At 48.2% G+C, this 17,538-nt stretch overlaps 1 long non-coding RNA gene across 2 annotated transcripts; it reads right to left on the minus strand.

Annotated features, from left to right (window-relative positions):
• Positions 1–7,256: 7,256 nt before the first annotated feature.
• Positions 7,257–17,170, minus strand: LOC123075843 (uncharacterized). 2 transcript variants are annotated; one of them, XR_006436217.1, is made up of 4 exons: positions 17,002–17,170; positions 14,829–14,924; positions 8,474–8,617; positions 7,257–7,859 (listed from the first exon to the last, which is right to left on the minus strand). It is a non-coding gene; the product is annotated as an uncharacterized lncRNA (long non-coding RNA). The 2 variants fall into 2 exon arrangements; XR_006436216.1 differs by lacking the exon at positions 7,257–7,859 and having other exon boundaries at positions 8,292–8,617.
• Between the last annotated feature and the right edge of the window lie 368 nt (positions 17,171–17,538).

Genomic DNA, 17,538 nt, shown 5'->3' on the forward strand with positions numbered 1-17,538 from the left:
CATCATGGAATATATTTGTTATTTCAAAATTCATTAGCAACCACAATAGATGAAAATTATAATATGCCTGTTTGGCATATCGCAGAACGCAGATACAGATGTAGGAAACTGAGTTCAACTTCAACACCAGCTTAAGTTTGCTTCCTCTTCTTTTATGATTGGGCTCTATCAGAACCATAATCAACAAAATTCAGTCCTAATCTCTAGGAAAAAATATACATTTAGCTACAGCAGTAAATAAGATGAGCGCTATTCAGTAGAAGCATTGGTTAAAACCATTTGAAGCAAATCAAGGTATTGCGAAACTGATAACAGATCAACACCATGCACGTTATCACCCATGTGGACGCCATCTGCAAGTAATTCTTCGCAGCATATTGTGAAAATCGATTTCATTTCTGCAGACTCCGCACGCAGTTAGGAAGATTTAAACCAGGGCAATGGAGGCAACACAAAGTGATCCAAAGGAATGTGAGAAAACAAACAAAAGCTACCATACTCTGGATTTCTGAACTTCACGTTGGTTACTGCAAGCCAGGTGTTTTTTCATGCTCAAATTCAGATACCATACGATGCCGGCCAAAGCGCAAGATGCAAAAGAAGAGGGCGGCTGCACCCCAGGTGTTTTTTCATGCTCAAATTCAGATACCTGAGGCCGGTTGTACATTGGGCAGGTCCAGGGGACATCGTGCTCTTCCTCTTGTAGATTCAGACGTGCCAAGAGTTCCTCCGTGCTCTCCTTCTTACTTCCTCTTTTGGATCCAAAGTTCTCGCTTGCCACCGTGATCTCGAGATCGGACTCACAACGAAACCCTAGTTGCCTGCCTATTGATCGTCACCTACGCAGGATCCAAGGCCGGGAAGGATCAGTAGGGATCCCCCTGGTCCGCCCGAGACGCGAGAGAGGCAGCGAAGCAACACACGCAAGGGCTCGACGGAGATTTCACGGCTGAGTCGCCGGAAGAGAGAGAAACCATGGCTTCGCCGGCTCCGCAGGGGAGAGAAAAGTTCCGGCAGGGTAGTTGGTAGATGGATGCCTGGATCGACGGAGGTCCAGATAGCAGACGAGGGTGAGAAAACTTGCGGCGATGAGACGAGGGTGAGAGTGGACGGGGAACGGCCGAACGGGCCTCAGAAGCCTGAAACGGGCCAAGTTGGGCCTCATCCGAGCTTTTAAGGGTGACCGGTGCGATCCGCGAAATCCACGGGACGCGAAATCCACGCGCAGATTAGTACCGTAGCGGGAGTTTAAACAGGATGGTGACCAGTTTATTAGGCCGAATTCTAGGGACTGCATCGCCAACATGGTGATGGTGCACGGTTGTCATCTGCGAAAGATGCCAAAGTGCACAAATAAAAGAGGCCACTGAGCCTAATCCGTGACCCAGCATCAAAAAGTGCACACGGACGGCACCGATAAGTGTGCACGGGCGTAAACATAATAGCGTAATTGCACCCTCCGGGTTGGCACGTGCTATACATTAGCCCCGGGCTTTTTGTTCGAATTCTTTTTGGGCCGCCAATTCAGCTTTCACCTCGCGTATTGGCGGCGGCGGTGGTCGCTTTTTGGTTGTGTGGGCATCAGAAGATGTGACTTTGGGTGAACCTGGTGTCTGTGGTGGCAGCGTGTTGGCTGTTGTGGCGACAGGGTCGTCATCTTCTGTCTCCGGCACGATGGGCTGCGTGGTGTGGGCGCCCGCGGCGGCGGTCTCGTGGTGTGGCGGCGAATGCGCTAGATCCAGTCGCTGGTGGCTAGGCTTCCTCGGGTGTTCGTGCTCGTGGCTAGGTGGAAGACGTGCGCCTTGCCTTGACCGTGGGGGTCTCGTTCCTTCGAGTTTGCGGCTGCCAGGTTTGTGGCGTAGGCGGGCTCTCCGGCCCGATGTCTGCCCGATTCCGGGCCTAGGTAGTGGCTGCAAAGCCAAATGGGTGGCCGTGGCTAGGGGCCATGGCCGCCGTCCACTCAAAGGTGGTGGCTTCATCATCGGCTCGGCCTCCCAAGTTCGGCCTCTTGTTTTCAGATGGGAGGCAGGGGTTGTGGTGTGCATCTCTATCGGAATTATCCATGCCAACTTACAGTGTGCAAGGTAGGTACTTGGTTTGGTGCTCTTTTGGACGAGGGTGCTGCAGCCTCGGGAGGTGGGCCGCCAATTCAGCTTTCACCTTGCTTATTGGCGGCGGCGGTGGTCTCTTTTTGGTCGTGTGGGCGTCAGAAGATGCGACTTCGGGTGAACTTGGTGTCTGCGGTGCCTTGGCAGTGACGATTCCCAGATCGAGCTATGGAGGTTTTGCTTGGTGGCGGCATGTCTTTCCTCGGGTTGGACAGGTGCGTGAGAGTTCTCGGTGTGGTGAGGTTGAGGGGCACCGGGCGATAGCCTTGTGCTTTGGCACTAGCGACAGCGAGGCATGCGAGCTTCCCCTCGCCAAACCAGGACTTAGGGTGAAAACCCTTGACCGGTTCCTCGGTCTCAACTGCGGCGACACGATGTGTCGTCTCCCACTTGAGGGCGTCGTCATGGAGCCCAGATTCCTCTGGGGCGCCGCACTGTCATAGGCGGACAGTTTCAATCCTGGCACGGAGCTCCCTCGGCTCTGGCGTGCATGGAGTAACTTACCTCCTATTCTTGAAACGGATCCTCGTTGGTTCCACTCGCGATCCTTGTTTTCTAGAGGCAGGTTCATGCTCCATGCTCTGGAGCGGGAGGGCAGGGGGTCCTCTCCGGCGGACACTTGGTGTGAGCCGTGAAACGAGGTCCGGCGGTTTCCCCTTTGCGGCGAGTCTTCTACTTTGTTGGTAGTCTAGGTTGCTTAGTGTGTATCAGTGTTGGTGATGTTACTAAAATACACAGGTAACATGAGGACTCCTTAGGAGATGCCACGTACGCACTATGTTATGTTGTATCGGTGTAGGTGAGGTTACTAAAATACACAGGTAATCGTGAGCACTCCCTAGGAGATGATGCACTGGTTTATTAGGCGGACTCTGCCTGCTGGATCGCCAACATGGGGATGATGCACGGCTGTCAGCTGCGAAAGATGCCAAAGCGCACAAATAAAAGAGGCCACTCAGCCCAACTCGCGACCTAGCACCAAAAAGTGCACATGGACCAAAGGATGGCCTCCGAGCCCAGTGGTGACCAGCACTGATAAGTGCGCATGGACCAAAACAAATGCAGTGAAAAAATCCTCTATGAGTGCACAATCGTAAAAAAAAAATAACGCAATTGCATCCCTCGGGTTGGCACGTGCTATACATTAGCACTGGGCTTTTTGCGGGGTCACAGGAATGTCAACGAGATCCTCCAAATTCAGGTTTATTTTCAAGACATCGGTGAAAATCATGTATGTTTTTTCCGATGAACAAATTCAGGTTTATTTCCAAGACATCAGTGAAAAATCATGTATGTTTTTTTAGATGAACAAGAGATTAAAACTCCTCACCGCATTACATTATCATTAATGAAATCAGATACCACATCCAAGTTTACAGCGGTGCACGAAGCTCATCACATGTGCAATCCACCCTGCGGGGTCACATAAATGTCAACAAGATCCTCCAAATGCAGGTTTATTTTCAAGACATCAGTGAGAAAGTCATGTATCTTTTTTGAGATGAACACGAGACTGAAGCTCCTTCCTGCATTACATTATCATTAATGAAACCATATACCCACATCCAAGTTTACACTAGTTCATGCTCTGAAAACCGAAGTACAAAAAACAAAAAACCAAGTCCTGCGAGTTATATAACTAGTTAGTGTACGAAAATACTCAAAAATTCTAAAACGAAACAACTCGTTGCTAACACACCTCACCCCCCCCCCCCCACCGCCGCGGGTCGCCCTCTGGCGGCGACATGGGGAAATCCTAGTTGGGTCGCCACCGGGGCCCCCTTCGCACCCTCTCCCACTGCGCTGCCGTCAGAGGGGACGCCGGCAAAGCCTGTGCATGCCCCAGGGTAGGTGGCGATGGGGCGTTATTTCCCTCCTATCGCTTGCGCTGCGGCACGCATGCTGCAACTGGCGGGTCGACGGGGCTTGCTCTGCTCCGGGCAGCTGCCTTCCTCGTTGATGGCGTTGCTTCTTGAAGCGGGCTGCTCTGGATGGGCATGGTGGTGGGCGCATGGCGGTCGGCATGGAAAGGTGGGTGTATGCGGCGGATCTGGGACGTCGGGGGCCTACCTCCTGCCTGATGTGGCGGCGGCACATGGATGCTATCCCCGAAAATGTTTTACGGAACCATGGTTCAGCCGAACCTATGCTCGACACCATTGATTTCTAAACACTATTCATGAGGATCCGTGCATAGTTGATTAAAAAATGCAGTTGGCATGCATGTCTATTCATGAGGATCCATGCATGGTTGATTAAAAAATGCAGTTGACATGCATGTCACAAATCCACATGTAGTAGGATGTTAAATCGTATGGCATAGACCATAGGTTTGGCTGAACCATGGTCCTGAATCACGTCTCTCATGCTATCCCTAGCTGTAGGGGCACAGATTTGAGCTCCGGTGGTGCCGCTGTCTGTGGCGTGCATCCACGGTGCCCTGCTCAGGGCTCACGCAAGCTGGATCTGAGCCTGCGGGCTCTCGGCGGATTATGGCGGGGCGAAGGTCCTAGGCGGCGTGGCCTGGTGGCAAGGTGGTGCTGGTGAGCGGCCGTGCCTAGTTTGTGGGGCTTCCAGGCTCCTGATCTGACTTTTCCTCTATGGTGGCAGCTCACCAGGGCGGCAGCTCCGTGGCCGCAGCTGGGCGGTCAGCAGTGCATGATGTCGGCGGGGTAGGATGTGGCGGTGGTGAGGTGTTGTGGTTGATGGCGGGGGCTTAGGTGCAGGTGGCAACCGAGGCTGATCGGACTCTACATGTGCGGTTGCTTGAGGAGAGAGATTGTGTCATTGGAGCCTCTTGCTGATCGTAGCGAGGAAGCTTGCCGCGACTGGGCAGGAGGGTAAGGAGGTCTCGTGGCGCTGGGTCGTTCTCTTTTGTTTGTGTGGACCTATCAGGTCCGTAAATGGGGCAGTTTTTTTGCGAGATATTTTTTGATCTATTCATCTCTAATCACAATAGTATAATAAACATTAAAATAATAAAAATTACATTCAGATTCATAGACCATCTACTGACGATTACAAAAACTGAACCGAGCCGAAGGCACGCTGGCGTCATCGCCCCTCCATCATCGAAGCCGGGCAAAACTTGTTATAGTAAACAGTCGGGAAGTCATCGTGCTAAGGGATATAGAACAAGCGCACCAGAACAAAACACAAACGTAGATGAACGACGAAGGACAGAACTTATTATAGTAAACAGTCGGAAAGTCATCGTGCTAAGGGCTATAGAACAAAACGCACCAGAACAAAACACAAACGTAGATGAATGACGAAGGGCAGAACTTATTGTAGTAGACAGTCGCAAAGTCATCGTGATAAGGTCTATAAAACCAGCACACAAAACAACACACAAACGTAGATGAACGATAAACAGATCCAATCCGAACGTAAATGGGAACGTAAATGGGGCAGTTAGAAAACCCGATCCTGGTTTTTTGTGGTACAGAACAAACATGCTGACATCGGAGAGAACAAGGACAGGTGTCATGTTTTGGTTACATCAAAAAATATAACTGAGAGCAAATTGGTTTTCAGTCGGCTGTAAAACAAACGGTTTTTTTATGTGACATGCATGTTACTATTTAGTTTATATTTATATTAGTTTAGTCCTATTAGAAACAAGCAAACAAAAGCATCATCGATTAAACTAACTGGTCACCGTAGGTCTGCTCGCTAGCAGCTTAGCACACGTTTTGAGTCAAGACAAGGTACATTACACAGGTACGTACACAGCCTCGTCTACCATGGGTTGCCCTGCTCAGTTTTTGTTACGACATGCGTGGCTAACAGCTACTAGTCCAGGGCGGTTAAGGCGCTCTACAGGAGCTCCCTAGATTCGAACCCCCAAACCAATGATACACGGTAGTACCTGTGCCTTTGCTGTTCGATCTCCCTATCTAGGTTTATAAATCTTACTCGGGTGGGGCTGTCTCGCTGTGGTGGGACTGGCGCCGGCCGGCGCCCCCGGGCCGGAGCGTGGCGGCGGGCCGGATGCCACGGCGGGTGGTGGCGGCGCCTCGGCGACTTCGCTCCCCTGCGGCAAACGGCCTCGCGATTTGGTGCGTCGCGGTCGTCAGGGATGGCGGCGGCGTGGCCGGATCGGTTCGCGGCGGCGCGGCCGGATCTATACCCAAGCGTGGGCCTTGATCGCTGGATTGCAGTCGGCACGGTGGCGGGTGCGACTCGTCGGCAGCTGGGCAGATCCACCGGGATTCTACCCTTGTCTAGTCTTTGACAGCGCGGGAAACTCCGGGGGAAACCCTAGATCTCCTTGGGATCGAGCGATGGCGGCGCTTTTGCGTCGTAGTCCCTCTTTAGGGCATCGTTTTGAAGTTTACTCCAGTTGAAGGGACCAACGACGTCGGCGGCGCACGTATGGTGGAGCAACTGCCGTTGAAAATCGCGCCAACTACGGTCATGGCGGACGATGGCGGCGTCTTAGATGTCGTTCCCTTGTCGAGGCATCGTCGTTGCAGTCTGCATCATCAGGCTTGGGATGCTCCGGGGGAAACCCTAGATCTGGGTCTTCCGGATCGGATGATGATGGCGTTTTATCGGTTTCCCTCTTGGGGGCATCGTTTTGGAGAAAGTGATGGCTGGGGGGACGGTGGAGCGTTGCTTCATCTCACACATTGATGGCGGCGGTTATCGGCGGCATGGCGCTGTGGAGGCTCGGCGTCCGATGCGCGGGATGGACTCGCGCAGGAGGAGGTAGTTGTCTGGCGTCATGGTGACGTCGATGGCTGAGTTGCCAGACGAGGTAGATGCCTCAATATGATCTAAAGACGGACATGTGAAAGATGACGGCGACGACACACGAGTGCGTCTGACCGGATTGTGCCCCAGACCCGGTATGTGGCTCGGCTGGGGCTTCCTGCTTTTGATGTTAGACTTAGGTGAGTGGTCTGAGTGGCCCAGCTAGCACCCCTTCATCGTATGGATAGGAGTAACGGCATATGTTGCCAGGATGGTGGATTCAGGCATATTGTTGTAATACTTTGTAAGGTCCTCGAGAGAATCAATAAAGTGGCCGTATGCATCTCCCAGATGCAGAGGCCGGGGTCATCCTCTTTTTTTTAAAAAAAAGTTTTATAAATCTTACACCGGTTATTATATTGAAGGGAAATGATTCCCCTTGGCCAACGGAAGATCATGCTATGTCCGTCAGCTTTTATGCTTAACACGTGTCCTATAGGGAGGCGCATCGTTCATATCCTAGCAGCAAGCCACATTCACGCGTTCCATCCCAATTGATTCCTCATCCTCTACCTCTTCCCATCTCGCCCCATCCTCCCAATTGCCTTTGCCGTTCGATCTCTCTGTCTAGGTTTATCAATCTTACAACTGGTTATTAGAAGGAAAATGATTCCTGTCGGCCAGCGGATTATCATGTTGTGTCCACCGGCTTCTATGTTTAACACGTGTGCCGTAGGGCCACACACATCGTTCTCCTTCTCCCTTGTATTAGCAGCAAGCCATAAAACCACACGTTTCATGCACGTTGATTGCTAATCCTCTACCTCTTCCCATCTTGCCCCCATCCTTCCTCCACTCCATACCCGAAGCACCCAGACTGCACCCTGAGCAGGCGATGGCCTTGCTGAAAGGCTCCTTCGAGCAACTTCACGACTTTGTGCGGGCACGTGACGATGTTGTGCCTTTGTCCCGACTGTTGCCCCGCCTCCTCGCGAGCCAAACGGCGGCAGCCATGTGGTTACAAGAAGTTTGTTGCAAGCTGCCAAAAAAATTCTGCAAAAAAACCACCATCGCAAAATAAAAAAGGGTTTGTCTATGTCTCAGTCGACTGAGACTTCGCGAAGTCTCAGTCGGCTGACGTCAGCTGTACCAGATTAGGCCCGTTTTATCTCCCTCCCTGTTAGGTCTTATTTTTCCCCATAATGGGCTTGGGGTGTGTGCTTTGTTTGTTTGTCCTTTTTAAAGCAGTGATGACCGTACATAGAAGAGGCATACACAGCACACAAACAAAACTTTGTGCGCCTCATATCATCACACTATTTTATGTTTCACATTTTTTTCAGAAAAAATTGATGTTTAGAGCTAGCTAACTGAACCATGTTGTCCGCTGTTCGTAGAGTTGTTCAGAGCAACTTATGGTTGTTTCAGACCTCTTCCTTGTTTCAACAAGAGTACATAGACACAGTTGACTTTGATAGTTAACTTCCCTGTATTAATTAGATATAGTTAACAAACTTCATGTATTAGCTAGTTAAAAACGTTAGCAATGAGTACAGAGCCACCACGGGGACATAGCTAGTCAACTTTCTATGCTAGCTAGTTAATTTCCTGTATCAACTAGAACTCAAGAAAAAAAAGATCACTATATGTAGAAAAAGGTTACAAACCTTCTTCAAAAGAGCAAAACGTGATATCGTCTCTCTTCTAACTCTCGATCTTCAAGACACTGATCTCTGCCTTCTCCATTGTCTCTGTCGTGTTCAGGGCTCTGCGTTCTGCATTTCTATTGTCTCCGTCGTGCCCATGCGTTGCTGTATTCACAAATGTATATAAGACATTAGTGTTGTAAACAATGGGACTGGACAACATAAAAAAAGGCAGAAAACTAAGGCTAGAAACCGGGCGAACATTATAGCCATTTTCATTGTCAAGCTTAGACGTGACGACCAAAGGTATTTTGAAAATTTTGGCAAATCAGACAGTTTTAGTTCCTTTCATCAACGGTTTTTAGACGCAAAAATAAAATAAAAAATAGAACCACCAGCATATATCACATGAACAAAATGCAGGTAATATCGGAATTCACGACAACAAAACTTAAAAGCAGTTAAAATAATATAGATAATAGGCCACATGTTGGTTGTCAGAAAACTTTTTATTAGGTTACACAGGACAAACAAACCTCACCAGTTACTCTACATTGTGCACATAAGAGCACAGACTTGTAAAGGTCCCTTCAACGAATGGAATCTTCCTGCAGAACATCCAGGCTAACACACATACACACACGCACACGCATCTACTGCCATCTGACAGTCTAGGATTTGGAGTCAATTTTTAGTAGCGATTTGCTATCCATTATCTTAGGCGGGGCATTGCCAAGCCTAAAAACCAGACTACCAAAACAGGGGCATCGTCGGTGTCATTATTGCAAAACTTTACCTGGAACAACCACAACCATACCAGCTGAAAAGATGATGGATTACAAGGTAACTGATAAAAACATTTGAACTAGAATGTGCAACTAAAAAACAAAATCTTGGAAACTTCACAAAAAGTCTGACAACAAAACCGTTAGAAATGAACTTGAACACAAAAAAAGCTCACGGTTCCTCATATATTCCCCAGAGTATGTTGTGATCCACTGTATTTAGCTGACATGTTCTCAACTCTACTTTAGGAATACACAAAACTTTAGTGTTTGCTTGTGTTAAAAAACAGGATAAAAAGAACAGCAAAATCATATAGCGCACACACACACATGAACCTACTCTAAACAAAATCATCATTGAGCCGTTCAAATCCTAATTCATGCCTACATGCATCAGGTTTTGGATGGATTTCAGCAGCCGCAATTCAATTCAAATTTGAACATGGTCATGCAATATGGCTGTGAGAAAATAAATTCCAAAGTGGAAGTCCATCAAACATTACTGACCTGCACAAATGTTGGGGAACGTAGCAGAAATTCAAAATTTTCTACGCATCACCAAGATCAATCTATGGAGTAATCTAGCAACAAGGGGAAGGGGAGTGCATCTACATACCCTTGTAGATCGCGAGCGGAAGCGTTCAAGAGAACGGGGTTGATGGAGTCGTACTCGTCGTGATCCAAATCACCGATGATCCTAGCGCCGAACGGACGGCACCTCCGCGTTCAACACACGTACGGAGCAGCGACGTCTCCTCCTTCTTGATCCAGCAAGGGGGGAGGAGAGGTTGATGGAGACTCAGCAGCACGACGGCGTGGTGGAAGTAGCGGGATCCCGGCAGGGCTTCGCCAAGCGCAAGCGGGAGGAAGAGGTGTCACGGGAGGGAGAGGGAGGCGCCAGGGCCTGGTTTTTGCTGCCCTCCCTCCCCCCCACTATATATAGGGCCAAGGGAGAGGGGGGGCGCAGCCTTGGCCCTTCCTCCAAGGAAGGGTGCGGCCAGGGAGGAGTCCATCCTCCCCAAGGCACCTCGGAGGTGCCTTCCCCATTTAGGACTCTCCCTTTATCTTATCTCTTGGCGCATGGGCCTCTTGGGGCTGGTTCCCTTGGCCCATATAGGCCAAGGCGCACACCCCACAGCCCATGTGGCCCCCCGGGGCAAGTGGACCCCTTTGGTGGACCCCCGGACCCCTTTCGGCACTCCCGGTACAATACCGATAAAGTGGAAACTTTTCCGGCGACCAAAATAAGACTTCCCATATATAAATCTTTACCTCCGGACCATTCCGGAACTCCTCGTGACGTCTGGGATCTCATCCGGGACTCCGAACAACTTTCGGGTTACCCATACTAATATCTCTATAACCCTAGGGTCACCGAACCTTAAGTGTGTAGACCCTACGGGTTCGGGAGACATGCAGACATGACCGAGACGACTCTCCGGTCAATAACCAACAGCGGGATCTGGATACCCATGTTGGCTCCCACATGCTCCTCGATGATCTCATCGGATGAACCACGATGTCGAGGATTCAATCAATCCCGTATACAATTCCCTTTGTCTATCGGTATGTTACTTGCCCGAGATTCGATCGTCGGTATCCCGATACCTTGTTCAATCTCGTTACCGGCAAGTCTCTTTACTCGTTCCATAACACACATCATCCCGTGATCAACTCCTTGGTCACATTGTGCACATTATGATGATGTCCTACCGAGTGGGCCCAGAGATACCTCTCCGTTTACACGGAGTGACAAATCCCAGTCTCGATTCGTGCCAACCCAACAGAAACTTTCGGAGATACCTGTAGTGCACCTTTATAGCCACCCAGTTACGTTGTGACGTTTGGTACACCCAAAGCATTCCTACGGTATCCGGAAGTTGCACAATCTCATGGTCTAAGGAAATGATATTTGACATTAGAAAAGCTCTTAGCAAACGAACTACACGATCTTGTGCTAGGCTTAGGATTGGGTCTCGTCCATCACATCATTCTCCTAATGATGTGATCCCGTTATCAACGACATCCAATGTCCATGGTCAGGAAACCGTAACCATCTATTAATCAACGAGCTAGTCAACTAGAGGCTTACTAGGGACATGGTGTTGTCTATGTATCCACACATGCATCTGAGTTTCCTATCAATACAATTCTAGCATGGATAATAAACGATTATCATGAACAAGGAAATATAATAATAACCTATTTATTATTGCCTCTAGGGCATATTTCCAACAACAAAAGCTTACAATCAAACCAACTAAAAAATGTCTCTAGCTGCTCAGCTTAGCAATGAACCCAAGTGCATCAAATATAATCCGGTTTGGTTCTCAAAACAGATGCTACTGCTATTACAAATACATACAACTCACCACTACCAGGCATATGAAACGTATCGCACTTGACCCCCACCCCCCCCCCCACAAAATCTCCTACCCGATCCCATATACCTTGCTTATCAACCCCGCGTATCAAAAAATGTTCCTTCATTTCACATCAGAAGGTACAAAACTCGCGCCAAAAACACAAAATCACCCCCTCAAAAACTTGCAACTCCCGTTAGAAAGTTATTTTGCAACAAAACCACTAACCCTAGCCAGCAAATTGAGAACCGCAGCTCGATTTGGACTCGTGGACATGTGCAATGGGGTTGATTTGGGCTCAAGGAGCCTGGAGGCATGCCGGCGTGGCCAAGCATCATGTCGCCAGCGACTTCCGTCGTGTGCCCCTCTCTCTCCCTCTCCCTCTCTCGCTACCTCCCTCCCTTCATCTCTCCCTCTCCCTGAATTTGAAGAGTACCGTGGGGAGACCTCTAGAAGATGTTGAGCCTGGGGCCACATTCCATAGACTTCAGAAAAAGAAAAATATACAAAACAATTGATGTTACTTCTAATTTCTTAGATAAAGAAGCTTAACTTTGTATCGGGTTTGATGTGCATGGAAAAAAATAAGTTGGCACTTTGTATTTGATTTAAAAAATAACAAAAGCAAACAAATCTTGTTGAAATCTTCCCCTCCGCCGCCCTTCGGCAAAAGACATAAAGTTAGTTGCGGGTCCCATGGGGACATGCATTTGCAGTCGAGGACAAACACTAGCAATTTGCAGTAGAGCGCGACACTTGTAATTCCGAGCCTAGTGTCAAACATGTGGTTGCGGACGGGGGCGACACTTACAAGCCTAGTGTCGGGCATGGAACTGCCCATCACCTTCTCCCGCTATCCACTGACAAAACAAAAATGTCAGTTCCAGCCAGGGCGCGACACTTGCAGTTGTAAGCCTAATGTTGGACATGCAACTACCTATCACCCCATCTCGCTCCTCTCCCGCCACACACTAACAAAACAAAATGTCAGTTGCAGTCGTTTGCTAGACATGCAGTTGTAGTCCAGAGCAACACTTGTAGTTGCAAGCCAGGTGTCAGACATGCAACTACACATCACCTTCTCTCGCCGCTCTCTCGCCGCCCACTGACAAAAACAAAAAACGTTAATTGCAGTCTGGGCCAACACTTGCAGTTGCAAGCCTACTGCCGGACATGCAACTACACCCCTCTCGCCGCCGATAGAAAAAAGAGGTCAATTGCAGTCGGGGGCGACACTTCCAGTTACAAGCCTAGTGTCGGACAAATAACTGCGCCCCCTCCGACAAAAACACCAGGCGAGTTGCAGTCGGGAAGGAGACATCCAGCTGCAGTCATGGGTGACACTTGCAGTTCGAAGTCTAGTATCGAACATGCAACTCCCACCCCTCTCCTGACGCCCAAATATCAGTTGCATTCGCGTGTGTGGGCATGCTGTTGCAGTCGGGTGTGTAGGCATGCAGTTGTAGTCGACACTTGCAGTTGCAAGCCTAAAATTGGACACGCAACTGCCCCCTTACAAAACACACAAGGTCAGTTGCAGTTGAGTGTGTGGGTATGCAATTGCGGGCGAGGGCGACACATGCAGTTGCAAGCCTACTATCGCACATGCAGCTGCCCCCTCCTCTCCGACAAAAAACAGAAGGCTAGTTGCAGTCGAGAGGGAGACATACAGTTGCAGTCAAGGGTGATGCTTGCAATTGCAAGCCTACTGTTTGACATGCGACTCCCCCTCTCCCAGCACCCATTTACAAAACAATGTGAGTTTGATTCGGGTGTGTGGGCATGAAGTTGCCGTCGAGTGTGTAGGCATGTAGTTGCGGGTCGAGGGAGACACTTGCAGTTGCAAGCCTACTGTCACACATGCAACTCCCCCATCCCCCACCGCCCTTGACAAAAACACAAGGCCAGTTGTAGTCGGGAAGGAGACATGTAGTTGGAGGGTGACACTTGCAGTTGCAAGCCAATTGTTGAACATGCAACTCCCACCCCTCTCCCACAACCCACTTACAAAACAAATGTTAGTTGCATTCGGGTGTTGGGCATGCAGTTGCAGTCGGGTGTGTAGGCATGTAGTTGCAGACGAGGGCGGCACTTGCAGTTGCAAGCCTACTGTCGGACGTCCAACTACCCCCCCCCCCGACCCCTCCGACAAAAACACAGGGCCAGTTGCTGTCGGGGAGGAGACATGCAGTTGGAGTCGAGGACAACACTTGAAGTTGCAAGTCTCGTATGGGGCATGCAACTCCCAACACTCTCCCACCGCCCACTTACAAAACAAATGTGAGTAGCATTCGAGTGTGTGGGCATGCAATTGCAGTCGGGTGTGTAGGCATGCAGTTGCGGTCGAGGGCGGCACTTGCAGTTGCAAGCCTACTGCCGGACGTGAAACTTCCCCCCTCTCCGAAAAAACACAAGGCCAGTTGCGGTCAGGAAGGAGACATGTAGTTAGAGTCGAGGGCGACACTTACAATTGCAAGTCTTGTGTGGGACATGCAACTCCCAACCCTCTCTCGCCGCCCACTTACAAAAAAAAATGTCTGTTGCATTCGGGTGTGTGGGCATGAAGTTGTTATCGAGTGTGTAGGCATATAGTTGCGGGTCGAGGGCGACACTTACAGTTGCAAGCCTACTGTCACACATGCAACCCCCCGCCCCCACCCCCCGACAAAATCACAAGGCTAGTTGTAGTCGGGAAGGAGACATGTAGTTGCAGTTGAAGGTGACACTTCCAGTTGCAAGCCTACTATCGAACATGCAACTCCCACTCCTCTCCCACAACCCACTTATAAAACAAATGGCAGTTGCATTCGGGTGTTGGACATGCAGTTGCAGTCGGGTGTGTAGGCATGTAGTTGCGGTCGCGGGCAGCACTTGCAGTTGCAAGCCTACTGTCGAGAGTGCAACCCCCCCCCCCCCCCCCGGCCTCTCCTACAAAAACACAGTGCCAATTGCTGTCCGGAAGGAGACATGCAGTTGGAGTCGAGGGCAACACTTGCAGTTGCAAGTCTAGTATGGGACATGCAACTCCCAACACTCTCCCACCGCCCACTTACAAAACAAATGTGAGTTGCATTCGAGTGTGTGGGCATGCAATTGCAGTCGGGTGTGTAGGCATGCAGTTGCGGTCAACCTTCAACAATATATTCTCTGATGATGAGTATAAACTAAAAAATAAAGATCAGAAAATGAAAAATACAAATAAAAAAGAAACAGGGGCTGCGGATTTACCCATGTGTTTTTGAACTCCTTCCAGAGGTACATGCTGATGCCGCTTCCCTTGCTCTAGCGGTTGCAAGGGCTCAGACAAATTCTGCAAACCATCTCCTGTGTATATAGAAAAAGGCGCCAAACATAAATTTGTGCTAGTGAGAGGCATACATATTCACCTAATGATTTCAGTCAGATACTTGTATGCTTCCGGAAAAAAAGGATTTCGGGGTAATGATGAGTTATCATTGGCGTCGACGTTGATGACGAAAAGATATATTTACATTGGGTTGTGGAGATAAAAAAAAGATGAATCTATCAAAAGACCATATTAAAACAAAAAATTTGTGGAACACATGGAAAAAAAGACAGTCAACTTCTAGTGATGCATTCAGTAATCATTTATCTTGATTCATATACAAAAAAATGAACATCATGCCGATTCATAGGGTTTCAGAAAAAAAACTGAAAAAACATGTTGTTGCTAGAAACATAGTTTTATTAATCATTCTCTTTTGATCCCACAAAAGAGAGATTCGAACATGCTACTGATTAATAGAGTTTCAGGAAAAAAATCTGACAGAACAAATAAACATGCCCTCCATCATGAATTGGATATAAAATCATTCTCTCGTATAGTCATAAGTCAATCTCGAGTCTGAATCATGCATTAGACAGAATCAAAACAAGTGGAGCACTAGCTTGCACAATGCGTAACTAGCACGTACAGAAATTTGCCTAATTGTGGGCTGAATACCGAAACACAGACCCCGTGCATTCAGTTTGAGACCCCTAAAACTAAATTCCAGGATATCAAACATTCATTCTCTCTCACACTTTTCCACTTATGACACACACACAGAGTAAGAACAAAACAAATCCGGGTTCTGAATCACTACTAGTGCAGCAGATCCTTCTGCTGCAAAAAAAGCCTATATACATTCAGGCCAAATGAAATGGCTACCACAAACATACTTTAAAAGAAAACAAAACCAACCACAACATACTCTAGACTAGATGTAGAAAGAAAAAAATAATGGCTAACAGAGGTTATATATTAACAAAAGAAAGTCAAACATAGGAAGCCTAAAAACATGCTCCTATCTCTACAGAGGGAGCACTGCGTGCTACCGGGACTCGACGCCTAACCCTCCTTTGCTACTTAGTAGGCTCATTTTATCCGACTGTAACTAGTGCTAATCTGTTTCCTTGCCACAGCCGCGTCAAAACAGTTTCAGGGAGAAGAGCGCAAAAACAATCTGAACAAGGATGGAAGTTACAGAATGGGAAATTCATTTTCAGAACTTGATTGAATCTAGCTAGAAGTAAAGGAACCATTTCATTCCTTAATCACTCCCAAAATCAGGCTCGGTTCTTCACTAGATGCTCTATGTATTTATTCTAGGACAAGGAATAACTCACTCACCCTCAGCGAGGGACATTGTCGATCGACAAGGGAAACGTGACTGAGTGCTCTCTTGAAGCAGCTTCAGACACAAAGGGGAACGCAAAAAACAAACTGAATTGAAGAGAGGTGCCACAGAAACATAGTTTTATTTATCATGGTAAGTGAATCTAGCTACAAGCAAAGAACCGGTTTCATCCTCAATCACAACGGTGACATGCCGATCGACAAGGTCAGCGAGAGACACTATTATGCATGAACGCACAAATGAAAATCTAAAAAAATTAACTCTAGGGAGATTCTCTGCTTGAAACTACTAATCAAAAACGTGATACAAACAAATAAACATGCCACTGCTACAGAGATAAGTTCAGTGAATCATTTATCTTTGATTCCAGAGAAATAGATATGCAACATGGTACTGATTAATAGGGTTTCAGCAAAGAAAAATCTGAAAAAGAAAACATGCCACTGCTAAATGATAGGTTCAGGAATCGTCCTCTTGTTTCTCCAGAGAAATGATATCGACATCCTACTGATTCGCAAAAGGTTTCTCAAAGATTTGAAGATAAAAATCACACACAGAAAAGGGGACACCCCCTACATGCCACTGCTTGAAGAAAAATGACACGGGAAAAATGGCTAAAATCCTGGAGCCGATTATATGATTGAAGCTATTTATCTACACTTAATACAAACAAACAAAACGACCCAATCCCCCTCAGATCTACGGTGTAGCACCAACAAACAAACAAAAACAGATGGAAAAAGAAGGTAGGGGAAACTTACTCCACAAGCAGCGTCAGCCATTCTCTCTCGTTGGGCATGCAGTAACAAGTCAATCTGTTCGTTGGAGAAGCCTTGGAGCTCGGCGGCCTTGGAGCTCGACATCTCTTCTTCCCGTGCGGAGTTCTTCAGATTTGGGACTGGGGAATGGAAAGAGACAAAGTGCAATTACCACGGGTGTCCGCCTCCCCATCCCCTCCTTGCGGCCCCAGAAAACAGAAAAAGCAAAAAAAAAAGGACAATAAAGCCCACTCGAACACTTGCCCAGCCCACCGCGGTTCGATGAAAAATAACTGAAAATGGGCCGGTCCGCGCCTTAGACTGGCCGAAACAAGGGACAAAGCGCCCCAGCGGATTTTTAGCAGCTCCGAATAAAAAATGACAGCAAGACCCATTTTAAAAAACAACACAACACAACATTTATTGCAAATATCTATGGTAAAAGTGAGCAACATAAAACTACAAAATTATGCCAGATCTGACAGCTCATAAAAACTCCGCCGGCGGAAGCATAGCACGCCTCTTATTACTGATAAGTGT

The sequence above is a fragment of the Triticum aestivum genome, chromosome 3D (genome assembly GCF_018294505.1).
Source record: "Triticum aestivum cultivar Chinese Spring chromosome 3D, IWGSC CS RefSeq v2.1, whole genome shotgun sequence".
Classification (NCBI taxonomy): domain Eukaryota; kingdom Viridiplantae; phylum Streptophyta; class Magnoliopsida; order Poales; family Poaceae; genus Triticum; species Triticum aestivum.